The following is a 13,563-nucleotide window of genomic DNA, read 5'->3' as shown; positions in this document are numbered from 1 at the left end:
ATCTTCCAGAAGCCGCAGGGAAGAAGGGCTGTAAAGACCCTAAATCTAGTTACTCCTGGTCATTCCCATAATGTGTGGTTCCATAGCCAGAGGCAGGCAAGAGCCAGAGGCTGCCTCCTCATGGGGACCCTCCAGGGGCCTGACTGGGCACAGGGAGGTGATGTCAAGATGCCCAAAGGACAAAAAAGGAGAACTAGAGATGAGATGATGGTTTCAGGTTCTCCTTCCCTGACAGATGGGGGGCATTTTGAGGAGGCTGACTCCTCTCAGTAAGGCTCAGCAAGGCGCCTGGCACCAAGCTCCAAAAACACTATTGACCAAGTGAGGAAAAGAAATAAATGAATCAGAGGAAGCAGAGGACCACCTAAGGGCGGAGGGAGCCTTATAAATAAGCAAAAATAGTATATCCAGGCCCTGTGCATGGCTTTGTGCCTGTGTGTGCAGGCATGCACATGGTTATGTTTGGGGGAGGATGTGTGAAGCTGGAGGTTTGACTGGAAATACATCACTGAGGGCCTTGTAAGCTAAACTAGAAGTAGGATTTATTCTGAAAGCAACAGAGATCTAAGGAGGATGTTGGACAGGAAAGAATCATAGTCAAGTCTGTTTAAGGAAAGACAGCAGGGCAACTGGAAAGTGGATTTGAGGAGTAAGGACTGGAGAAGGTGACTGGTTAGAGGTTAGAGGCTCATTCCATCATTCATTCATTCAATAAATATTTATTGAGAGCTTACCTGGCACTGAGGCTGGCACTGAGCGGGTTAAATGGATACAATCTAGAACCTCAAGGAACTTCTAGAACCTGACCACATACTGTTGTGCTTATGTGGAGTTTCTCTTCTCCTGGGGGAGTGGGGGCAGACACAAAAGCATAAATACATGGAATGTGAGTGTTGGTAAGTACAAAGAAGGAAAATAGTATCGGGTGAGGGGATAAGAGAGATAGAGGAAAATGGGGGTGACCTGCGGTAAGGAAGTCAGGGAAGGAGCTTTGGGAAGGTGACAACTGAGCTGAGACCTGAAGGATGTGACGTATATTTGGAGGAAGAGCTGTCCAAATACGGGGAATTGCAAGTGCAAAGGCCCCGAGGGGGAGCATGCCATTTACTCAGGTGGGGAAAGATTGTGAGAAGTCGATGATTTCTATTTTGGACACGCTGCATCAAGGTGCCTTCAGGACATCCGGGGACAGTGACCAGGAAACAGGAGAGATTTGGGTAAAGATAGGGATTAGAGAAAATGGAACCTTGGGAGCTGATACAGTAAAAGAGATTAAGGACAGACTGCAGGGAGGAGAATGGGGAGCAACCTGAGGTGTGAGAGTCAATTTTGGGGAGACTGGTTGCCAGGGATGGACAGTGGGGGATAGGGGGCCATGACTAAAATGGCATCCCCACAATGTCCTGGTACTAGCCTCCCCTCCTCCCAACCCTGCCTGGTACTCCTCAATTTACCAAACTACCCTGCTACCTGGGAGAGAGCCAAAGAAACAGGCTAGATTGTTGATAGGAGCCCCTTTCAACATGAACTTCTACGGTCCCCTGGGGTCCCTCTGCTCTCTCCTGGCCATGAGAGTCAACCTGTCCACTTTTAGTGCTTCCTTCTTCTCTCTGGATGCTGAATCCTCAAGCAACTCTGCCGCCCTCTTAGGTTTATCAGTCCTGGGGAGTAGGGGAGCCCAGACTGAGAGTCTGGTGGGTCACAGACTTCCTAGGTGGCCTCTCAGCCTCAGTTTCCCCTTGCGTTGGGATTTGGATTGACCCTCCAGCCCTAACACGATTAGAATCTCTGCGGCTCTTCCATCACATTTCAGATGGTTTCAGTGGTGTGCTGGTAACTGTTCAACTGGCTCTGGGTAGGGAGTAGGGAGGCGTAACCATGATTTGCAGCATTTGCCAATTTCCGTGGTGTAAATCCTCCCATGATGGCCAATTTCAATGACCAACATGAAGTCAACTGGTTGGCAAAATTCCTAAACATTTAACAATGGGCTCTCATAAGCTGGCATGAACTGGTTTCAGCATCTTTGCCAGACCATCTTTTCCAGAGAGATGGAGATTCTGCAGTCTCTACCTTTCCTTGTCTCAGTCCTAATGTCAGTCCAGGGCCTCCTCTCTCAGACACATTTCCCCAGCCTCCTAGACCCTCCCTGCTCCAGTGGCCCCCCACTGCCTCTGGCTCCCTAGGCTCCCCAATAAGGGGTCCAACTAATTACATTAGGATTTCATGCCAATTAGCAAACAATTACACGGGCAAATTGGTGCCTAATTTGGAGCAATAACGACAACTCCATTGGCCGACAAGAGGTAGCTGCAGACAAGACTGCTCACCCAGCCTGGCCCCGTCAGAATGCCCCGCAGAGTGGGAGCCAGCTCTCTACCCTGAACTGAGCCAAAGCCTACAGTTCTCCTTTAAGGATCTTTGAGTTGCTGTTTATGCCGATGACATGGTCTGCCCAGGTCTTTGCTAAGTGAAGGGTATAGAGGAAGGGAGGGAAGATGGGTTATGGGGACAGAGGGGAACAGAGGCAGACAGGACCTCCTTCAATGAGGAGGTGGGGAGGATTTGGGGAGGCAGGGAAGGGGGAAGAGTTAGGAAGGGGACAGTAATGAACATGAACAAAGACTTAGATGCTGGAATGGGTCATGTGAGCTCATGGCTAATGGAGAAACCAGCTGGGTCAGAGCACTGGGTGGTGGGGGAGATGAGGCCGCAGAGCTAGGTAGGGCCAGGCCAGGAATGCCACTCCAGGGAATTGAAACATTCTCCTGGGGCCTCGGGAGCCACTGGAAGCTCAGGTTGGGAGGAGGAGACTGTGCTGAGACTCCCTTGGGTATCTGACCTTGGACCACCAGCAACCACCCATCTCACCTACAGCTGCTAGGGGGTCCCATCTGATGTCCCCTCTTAACATCTCTGGAACCCACTGCCCTCCAGGACCACGGACACTGTAGCAGTAGCTGCCAGTCCTATCCCTCATCCCCTGTCCATATTTTCTCTAAGTGATCACCCAAAGGAATAAATCCCACCATATTCCTCCTTTACTTAAACCCTCAATGGCTCCCCAGTGCTCTCAGGATAAAGTTCAGATTCCCTACCTCAGCGTTCACTGCCTTTTACCATCTGACCCCTGCAGACCTCCCAGATTTCCCTCTCTTCCTGCCTCCACATCCACCTTGCATCCCAGGATCTAGACCTGATTTCCTGATCATGCCAGGCTCTCTCTTACCCTCTTACCTCCCAGCCATTGACCATGCTGTTCACTTTGCCTGGATTGCCCTTCCAACACCCCTTTCTTGCTACCAAATGCATCTTTCCAGGCCCCCTCCTCTACCTCCCAGATTCCTCCAGGAAGCACCAATTCTCTCCTCTGGGCCCCCTCTGTAACCTCATCCTCCTTCTGTGACACTGTAAACTCTGTTTCAGAGCTGTTGATTTCAGCATCTGCCTGTCCCACTGGACTTGGAGCTGCTCATGAGCAGATCCTGGAGCTGATTTAAAGAAGGCAAATAAAGAAGACAAAGGGATGGGATAAAAACATGTTTCCCTGAGGCTGGTGGGAAAACTGAGGCAGGGACCCAGAGAGATATTCATGAATCTGGTGATGCTTCACTTAGAAAGGAAAGCTGAGTCAGCTTTCAGCCCTCCCGTCTGCTACAGCCAAGCGCTGTCCCCATCCCTCCAGGTTTTTTTCCTGAACACCCTTACAAAGCCTGGAGTACCTCACTTCAACCCACTCTTACACAGGTGTTTTCACCTCTGCTTTCAACAAATGAGATAAAAAAATCCCTTACTAAGCCAAGGATACCCACCCCCCCAAAATAAAGGCAGCTCTCAGGAGGGCAATGGCACAGCAAGCTGAACTGCAGTGTGAAGGACTATGGGCAGACTCAAGGAGGAACCTCCTTACCATCAAGGCTCAGCCCCTAAAGTGATCCCTAAAGGGATGACAAAGGGAAAATGTCTGTGTTTGGGGAGGGGGGATGTTGGCCTATCTAAGGGAGACCCAACAGAGGTTAGCAATGAAACACAAACCTTCCGAGAAGCAAGGGGATGACCTGGCTGTCTTCCCTGAGAGCTTGGCTCTCACTTGGGGGGTTGCCACTCCATCTCAAGGCCCATCACTCACGTTAATTACTGAGAAAAAGCCGATTTCTCCTCATTTCCAGACTCCAAGTGACAGTATCATTAGGCTGGTAATGTTCAGAGAAATTGTGCATGTCTGTCTTGGAACATGTCCTGCGCCAGAATGGGTGAGGGTTCCCCGAGCCAGGGCTTGTGTCTAAGATACTCCTTGTGGCAGAGGGCCAATCTCAGGAAGAGATGCTGGGCCACCAGGGCAGAGGTGCTCTCCCTCTCTGGTGATGGTGATTAAACCACACCAGGCAATGATATAGGTAACAGCCCACAATGCACAAACCCTGCCGGATGTGAACAGAACCAGCAATTCCCCTCTCAGACTTACACAAGAACACAAACCAGGGGGTCTCAGCTGGACTTGAACTCAGGCCTGACTGCTGCCGCGGCCCTTCCCAGTCTTGCCCAGACTGTTTGGTCTGAGCTCCCTGCCCACCTCTGGATCAAGAGGCATCTGGGTACCATCTTGTCTCTGAGAAGGAAGTTAGCTGTACCTGCACATTCCTTCCTCCCTTGGCAAAGCCAACTCCCTGAACGTGAACATGAGCAGAACTCAAATACTATCCACTGCTCACAGGCCTTTGTATGCCTCTTCATATACTTCATCATGTTTAATACTCACACAAACCCACTTAATGTATGCGGAAACTGAGGCCCAGGAAGGCGAAGTAAGTTGTCCAAGTTCAATCCTCTGATCTAAGCTTGACTCCAGGTCTGTCCAATGTCAAAGCTTAGGCTGAAGACACTGTCTTCAATTCAATCCATCCAGTACTCTGGGAACACCTCCTCTGTCCCTGCTCCTGCTACAGAGAATTGGACCCAAACAGCCTCTGCCCTAGGAGCTGAGGTTGGTAAGGGAGAGGCAGGATGTAAAAATATAATTATAGCTCTGTGTGATCTGTGCATGACACAAAAGAGGAGATACAATAGGTTTATCCTCACCAGTAATCAAAGACATGCAAATTAAAACAATACAATGCAGTTTTACCTAATGAAATTAATACAGCTTTTTTTTTTTTTTTAAAGACAGCACCATTGTTGATGAGAACTGAAATCCAGGGCACTCTCAGACTGCACTGATGGAAGGACAGAGTCCATCGGGCTGTGGTGTCAAGAGCTTTTAAAACAGACAGACCCCTTGGTCCTGTTAATCTACTTTTAGGAACTCAATCCAAGAAATAACCAAAGACATTGAAAAAGAACCACACATAAGGATGCTTATTACCATTATTTATAACTGTGAAAAATCACAACCAACATAAATGTCAAGCAATAGAAGGTTGGTTAAATAAATTATGATATATCCATATATAAGAGTATTATGCAACCATTAAAAGTCATGTTCTTGAAGAATTTTTAATAACCTGGGAAAAAGCTCACTATATAATGATAAGTAAAACAAAGCAGGAGAAGAAACTACACATATAGGATATTCTTAATTTTATAAAGAAAATAATTCATTTAAAGAAAATCTGCAAGGAAATAAACAGAGTTAATCTGAGAGGATTATGGGTGATTTTTTATTTCAATAATACTTTTCTGTTTCTTCTAAATCTTCTACAAAATGTGAGAGGAGGGGACATCATTAGAAATATGTACAGAATGTGTGAGCACTGGGGGGCAGCTCAGGATGTCATGAAAACAGAAAGGCTCCTTAACCCAGCCTGGGGGCAGTCAGGGAAGGCTTCCTGCTGGAGGTGATGCCTGTGCTGAGTCTCAGGATGAGTAAGTTTTATCCAAAGGAGGGAGGATTGGTTCTAGGCTGGGAAACATGATGTGCAAAGGCACAGAGGCAAGAGGGATCCTGACCTCTTCTGGAAACTCTTAGTAGCTTGTGTAGCTCAGTGAAGGGGCAATAGATAAACCCAGTCAGTGAGCACAGACTAGACTGGGGAAGGCCTACAAGACCAGGTTGAGGAGCTGGCGCTTTGCCCTGAGAATAAAGTGGATGGTCTGAAGCAGGGGATGTAACATAACAAAATCTGAGTTGTGTTTTAGAAAGATCTTCATTGTGGCCACAGAGTCTACAGAGGGGATGGAGCATGGGAGATAGGGTGAGGTAAGGTGTAGCACCTGGGAACTCAAGAGAGCCATTCAGAGTCTGTTGCATCATCTGAGTGAGAGAGAGGGTTGGCCTGAGCTAGGTGGTGGTGGCGAAGAGGAAGAGAGGAGGGGCAAGCTGGAGCAGTGATTATGAGGAGATTTGACAGGACTTGGAGATTAATTGGAGAGGAGAGGCAGGGCGGGGGAGGGGAGGCTCTGCCTCTGACAGTGACTTGTAGCACACACATACACATGCATGTACTCAGAGATTTAGGAGTGGATTTCTCCCCCATTTCCCCCCAAGGGGCAGATTTGAAGCTTATTTGATATTTGTCTGCAGACCTTAGAAGAAGCTGACCGTGGTATGGTCACCACTCCCCACCTCTGGCTCACGCTGGGAGCCCCTGTGCCTGTGTGCTCCCGGCCTGCTGCACCCCCTCCGGAAAGTGGGGGTGGTCAGGGTTAAGGAGAAGCCCATGGGGAGGAGGCAGGGGGCCATGGGCAGGGGCAGGCACCGAAAGGCCAAGGCCAGGACTTCCCTCAGGACCCAGTTACACACCGCTGCACACAGGGGCCTGGATCCCTGGAGAGAGAGCACAGTTGCCTGCAGGGATACTGAGAGAGATGCACGGAGACACAGCCTGACGTAGGCTGTCAGACACGGGTCCTGTCGCACACACAGCCACACACCCACAGTCAGACAGCCTCCAACAGAGTCAGCCCTAGATGGGTCTCACGCTCAGGCTATTGTGCTCAGCTGCAGCCCCCACGGGCCTCCCGGCTATTCCATCCCCAGCCCCACACCCCCTCCTCCCTCCCCAGGAGGATGGGACAGAGGGGCCAGCATAGGGGACTGGCAAAAACACCAGCAGCCAAACGGGGCAGCCGGGAGGGAGGGCCTCTGAGAAGGCGTTGCCAAGGCAACAGGCTCCTGCAGAACCAACCAGGGGCTTAGATTCTCGACTCTTATTTTTAGAAGTTGGGTCTGGGCTGGTTGGACCTGCTGGCAGGCCAGGGTCCCCTCAGGCACTGCCACCAGCCTTGGTCCTGCCCCTGGGGGGATTTAGGTGGGCACTGCTCAGGCCAAGACCTCCACATGCTCCCAGCCTCCTTTGCCAGGGAGATGCCCTGGACAGGATCTTCTCCCTTCTGTCTTCACACAGACCCATGTCCTTCCACCAGCACTCTCCTTTAACCTCCAGGCCCCAGGAATGGGCACACAGCCCACCCTCGTACTGCAGCCTGTTGATGTCTGTGGCTTGATTTATGGTCAGTCGGGGGATGGAGGAGGTAGGCCAGATGTGTGTGGTGGCACCTGTGAGGCTTGTGTCTGACCTAGTGCATATGCGTGTACATCTTAGGGGCGACTCTCACCTTCAACTCTGTGTGCCCGTGTGTATGTGTGTGTGTGAATTCTCTCTTCTCCAGGTCAACCAGAGTTCTTCCTCTCTCCCAGCCCTACTCACCACCCCGCCCCTAACTGCCACCCCTGCCTGGATCTTCTAGAAGTGGGGAGAGGGCAGAGCTCTCAGCTGGAAACATGATGGAGGGCCTGGGCCTTGGTGTCCCCTCTTGTCCAGACCCTCCTTGTGTCTGAGCATATAGCCCCCTAAGAGAGGCATTAGAGTGGTAACGGGAGTGACCAGACAGACCCAGGTGGACAGAAACCGGAGGCGGGGAGCTTGGGGAAGCTCGAGTGAGCTGACTTTATGGTGACTCCTCCAGCTGCTGGGGATTTCTCTGTTAATCTGGAACTGCTCCGTTTGCATCTCATTTGCCTATATTTGCATAACAAGGGCCTGGCTGGCACCAGAGATTGAAATTCCTAGCTTGGGTAATTATGGGAAAAAGCCTCTGGAGACCTGGCAGGAATCCTGGGGCCAGGGAAACAGAGGCAGGGAGCTGGATGTGTTGATGTTTCCAGTCCCCATTCAATCCCAGGAGCCTCCACTCCTTCCCTAATCCCTGCTGCAGGAGGGGCAGGGGTGTCAATGGAAATTGGGTGGGAGGAGCCATACCATTGAGAATTAAGTCATCCTTGAGAGCTCTGCAGCCAGATGGAGCAGGGCACAGAGGATTCTCAGGGTAGGAAGGACCTGAATTTGGTTGGGGCAGAGCTGGGGTTGGAAGTAGGGGATGGGGAAGTAGAACTCAGCAACATCAGCCCCTCCTGTGAGTCACCTGTCCCCCTGGGCCCCCTCAGTCTGTTAAAAGCTGACTCAAGCTGGAAAGCCTGGGATCATATCCTGGATCTGCCACTTACTAGCCCCAATACTCTCAGACCTAGACAACAGAAGCCCTTACCCTGGGCCCCTCACTTTAGATGACCCCCCTGTGGCCCTCTTCTGCACGGGGTGAAGAACTGGAAGGTCCACAGGCCCACAGGGTTGTAACCCACCTTGAACTGTAGCCCCCTTCTAGACCAGACCCCAACCCAGGACCCCAGAATTCTCTCCCCAGACAGCCCTAAGCCAGTTGCCAGGGCCTGGTAGCCTCTTTCCATCGCCTTTCTCCTCAAGCCTGACAGCTGGAAGAAGCGAGGCTATTTGCCAGGAGTGAAGCAGGCAGGGACCGGAGTGTCAGGGTGTCAACAGACATGCACACAAGGCCCCTCCTGCTGCTGCGGGGAGCCCAGGGATGGAGGAGGAGGGGAACTGGTGGAGCGCTAGAGACCTTTTGTATTCTCACCCTAGGCTCTTTAGACACTTGGGGTGGCTCTGACAAGCTGTTTGACCTTGGGAAATTACTTAACCTCCCTGTGCCCCCCAGGTCAGGTTAATAATAGTAACTGCCTCATAGAGTTGTTCTGAGGATGAACTGAGTTAATTCATGTAACGCGCTTAGAAAGATGCCTGGCACAGAGTAGGAGCCTGTAAGTGTTCGCTATTGTTATCTATTACCCTGGGACTTGGCTTTTTTCCCTCCAGCTGCAGAAGCAGCACCTTTTCTTTCACTTTGAGAGACTGAAGAAGTAGGAGATGGGAATCCCTCTTCCTTTCCCCGCTCTCCTCCCTCAGAGCCCAGATCCCCCCTTTTCTTCCTCCCCAGCTACTGCACCCCTAGGATACCAGGAGGGCAGCCAGGTCATCAGACTGAGAGTAATGATCTGTTTAATGTCCTTACTGGTTGAATAAATGAATGAGTGAATGAACAAATAAACAAATGACAAAGATTGAATGAATAAAAGTCAAACAGAAGGCTGCGTTTACTGACAGAAGGAAAGCCTGACAGGCAGATATTTTGGCTTTGGGGGCCCTCAGATCTGTTTCCTGTCTGCTTTCACTAGACGATGGGAGGCAGAGAAGGGGCTGAGGGGCCTGGCCAGGTTCTCTGTAAGGTCAGTCCTCTCTCTAGTGAGTAGTTCACACCCGGGCCTGGAGAGGGGGTGTCTGGCAGTGGGTGCTAAGGTGGGGTGCCAGACACTGCCTGTATCCAGGTGTTCTGTGTCCTGTGGAAGTCTGAGGGTGTGTGGGTGGCTCAGAAGCTTCTCCCTGCTCAAAAATGAGAGGCCCTGGGGAAGGGCACATCCAGGTCTCGGTGGGGGGGGTGTTGGTGAGCTTCATTACCCCCTTATTTACACCCGTGCCCCCCTCTGGCAGAGCCAGGCCTCAGTGCACCCGCCTGTCAGCTGGCAGGTTAGCGGTGATGAAGAACTCTCCTGAGGCCTGGCGGCCTCTGCCATCTGGTCAGGCTAGTGATGGGGGAAGTAGGGGGACCTGTGGCAGGACGCCCCTTTGGGCCCTCGGGCTTGGCACTAAGCTCATCTCAGAGAGTGATGGGTGTGCGGGCCTGTGGGAGTGCAGGTGTGTGTGGGCATCACTGCGTGTGTGATTTTCTGTGTGCACGGGGACTGTGCACGGGCAGCTAGGTCTGGGGGCAACAGTTGAGTAGGATTTTATGTGTTTATATTCACGACTCTCTATGTTTGTGTCTGCATGACTGTATCCTGGTGGTCTGGGGTTTCTGTGTGTGATGGTGTTATGTCCCAGACTGTGGACTGAGTGCATGAGTCTTGGTTCTGGAGGTTTTCCATGGTGGGGGCAGGAGTGGGAAGGGCTCAGGCCCTGGAGTTGTGGCCCTGAGAGGAAGATGTCCATTCTCAGGGAACTCCTGGCTTGCTTTTCAATCAGAAGGCATTAACCTCTGAGTCCATTCCTTTAGAAACTGTTCTCATTTCTCTCCCTCTACCTGAGTGAGGCCCAATGGTGCTGAGTCCCACTAGAGGGGCTGGAGCCCTGCAAGGGAAACCAAGCCCCCCACAAAGAGTCCTAGAGGATGCTTGATTGTCCTTGAGACCCGGCACCTGGAGGTGGGCCCTGGGATCATCAGAACTCACAGGCTTTCTGGGAAGCATCCCATAGAGAATTCCCGCAGAACCTGCTCCAACACAGAGATAGGACACACATACAGCCTCTCTGAGGTACAGTCACACAGTTACCCAGACAAGGGCACTGGCAGTGCATCGCATGTGAAATCAGAAACCCTCGTGTGTAGTCACAGATCTGCTGGACACAGGCACATACACCCATGCACACATCATGACATGCAAACACACACAGGCACACATGTATAGACACTTGTGTGCTTACACACAGGAATGGGCCCATACATTGCTAAAATACACTCCTGCAAGGACACAAACGCTTAGAGTTACATGCACGCAGACATGCTTATGGACATGTTCACAAGCATGTTCTATTCCTTCCCGCCTTCACTTCAGTGCTCCCAGTCCAAGACCCTTCTGCAGCTCTCACCCACTATGGATGACCCTTTGCAAGGTCGGCATCAAAGTAGGGCAGATGCCAGATGCATCCAGGACCCTGGGTATGGAGCTATGTGTCTACATATGGATATGGGAGTGTCACTGTGTATCTGCTAGTCTGTGTGGCTCTAGCTCTGTGTAAAACAGAGAAGTGTCTCTTTGTGGCACTGCATGTATTTTCCTGTGTACATCTGTGTGTACTTCTGGCAAGACCAATGTGTAGCCCTGTGTACCCATTGGTGTGAAAGTGAGTGTGGGTGACAGTAAGGCATTTGTGCATCTGTGTGACTGTGTTGGTGGACTGTCTCTCCAAGCACATCTGTATATGTATGTCTATGTGCCTGTTTGCATATATGTGCATTTCTCATGTGTATGTGGCCCTGTGGTCAGGAATCCACAGGCTAGCTGGGCTGACTCCCCTCTCGGCAGAGGCTGCAGCCTGGGGTGGGGCCCAGTGAGACTGGACTGAATCCCTCAGCCATTGACAGTCGTATTTACAGAGCTCCGAGTAGGACGTAATTGCTTCTATTAATCTTTCTCCGGTTGTTAATTGCTCACTTATCGGGTTGTGTATTATGCCGACTGTTGCTCTTAATTCGCCTCCATAGCTGCAGGTGTTTGCTGCCTTATTAACTGTTAATCGGCGCAGCTAGGGATGGAGACTTAATTGGCCCCTAGAGTGGGACACAAGCAGGCCAGCCGGGCACTGCCAGGCTCTCAGCTTGTCCCTAGAACCCTCACCTGTGAAGCACAGGTGGCTACTAGGGAAGGATTTGGCCCACTGCCATCCTCCAGCAGACAGCAGTCCTGCATACAGTGACAGAGTGACAACTGCAAGGTGTGGCCCCCACGTAATTCTACCTCCTCCAGAAAGCCAACGAACCAACCAGAATCCAGCTTTTATAGACCCTCTTCATCACCAACAGCCTTCCTCTACCCAGGATAGGAGCCAATCTCGTTTATCTTAATTATCTGAACCTAATCGAGAACTAAGAGACCAACACAGAGTGGAAAGTGATTCTCCTTCTTTAACACCTGCTCTGCCTCCCCTCTGGCCCTAACAGTCAAGGCTGTTAAGGTTACAGAGACACTGGGAGAATGCAGGGCAAGAAAGAGCTTCTGCCAGAGCAGGAAGGTAAAGTTAGACCCAGAAAGGACCTCCCAGCAGATGGAGGTCTGCTGCTCCATCCCAGCCATGTCAAGGGGCCCTTCTCAGCCTTTGCTGTCACAGCTCTAACAGGAACTCACTTCCTCCGTGGCACTGCTATGTTGCTGCAGTAGTGAGAAGGTTCTCCATACTGAGCTGACTTCTGCCTCCCCCACCCCAAGTCATAGCAGAGGAGTCCCAGTTGTCCACAATGGGGATATCGAGGACCAGAAAGAGCAAAGGAGTGGCCCCAGGGTTCCCCAGTCCTCTCTGACAACAGCTCCGATATGCGGCTCTTCAAGTAAAGTTTCTGCCCTCAGTCCCCTGCTGGGCTGACCTCCATCCCAGACATCTCAGTCCTGGAGGGTACTTTCTTGGTCACCACCTCCTTAGCTCTGGTTCTTAAGCTTCTCAACCTTAGCTGCCACTGCTGTAGCCACCTCAGAACTTCTGAGACAGCAGTGCAAGGTTTCTGGAAACAGTTGACTCCATAGAGAGACAAGAATGTAAGGGTGCACATAGTGGTGGTGAAGGGAGGGAGGGTCCATGTTTCATCACCCTGGCCTCCAGCCTCCAAGAAGGACAAACAGGCAAACCACTAGTCCTCATCCTCTGCCTCGAATCCAGTCTGCCCTGACATCTGGAAGTTCTTCCTGGTGTTTCATTGTCCTGTCCTGAGCAGCAAAGGAAGCCAATTTGCTTTGGTCGGAGTCTGAGAGGAGCTGGGCTCCATGGAGGGAGGGAGTGGGCTACCATTGAGTGCCTATTGTATGCCAGAAGCAGCAAGAAGTGAATGTAAAAGTGGCATCTCATTGAACCCTCACATAACCTGATGAGTTAGGGATTAGTATCTCTATTCACAGAGAAGGAAACTGAACCATAGAGAGGGCAACTAAACTTGCCCAAAGCCACACAGACAGAAAAGGGCAGAACTGGGATTCCAACCAGGGCTGGCATTGCCTGGTGGAACTGGTTGGGTGTCTTTGGTCAGGGGTACCTGGACAGATTAATGTAAATTGCGCTGTAAGGTGACTGGGGGTCTGGGAACCAATGGTCACTATTATAGTTCACCCACCTACCCCAAATCTAGGAACCTTAATAAGCAAAACACTCACGCATGCGCGGCCCACGTGCCCATCAGGCAGGATGAGAGAGAAGCAAACGCAACTGTCCAGGGATAGTTGCCAAACAGTTCCGGCCCCGCCTCTATGTTAATGACATGCAGATACATGTAAATTTGCACACGCAACAGCTCAAATCTTTGGGAGCAATGGGGTGGCATAGGAGCGGTTGCTATGGAAACCCAAAAGCGACCGCCCCTCTCCTAACCTCACCAGCAAGCCCATAGACACGTGCACAAAGACCCAGGTTTCCTCGCTCCAGAGCACAGAGGATCACGGAGTCGCGGAGGGTGTGACCGGAAGGACCCTCAGAGACAGCATCCTGCCCGAGGGAAGCTGAGGCCCAGAGAAAA

This window comes from Camelus dromedarius, chromosome 14, assembly GCF_036321535.1.
Source record: "Camelus dromedarius isolate mCamDro1 chromosome 14, mCamDro1.pat, whole genome shotgun sequence".
Classification (NCBI taxonomy): Eukaryota; Metazoa; Chordata; class Mammalia; order Artiodactyla; family Camelidae; genus Camelus; species Camelus dromedarius.
This window is presented reverse-complemented; position numbering follows the sequence as displayed.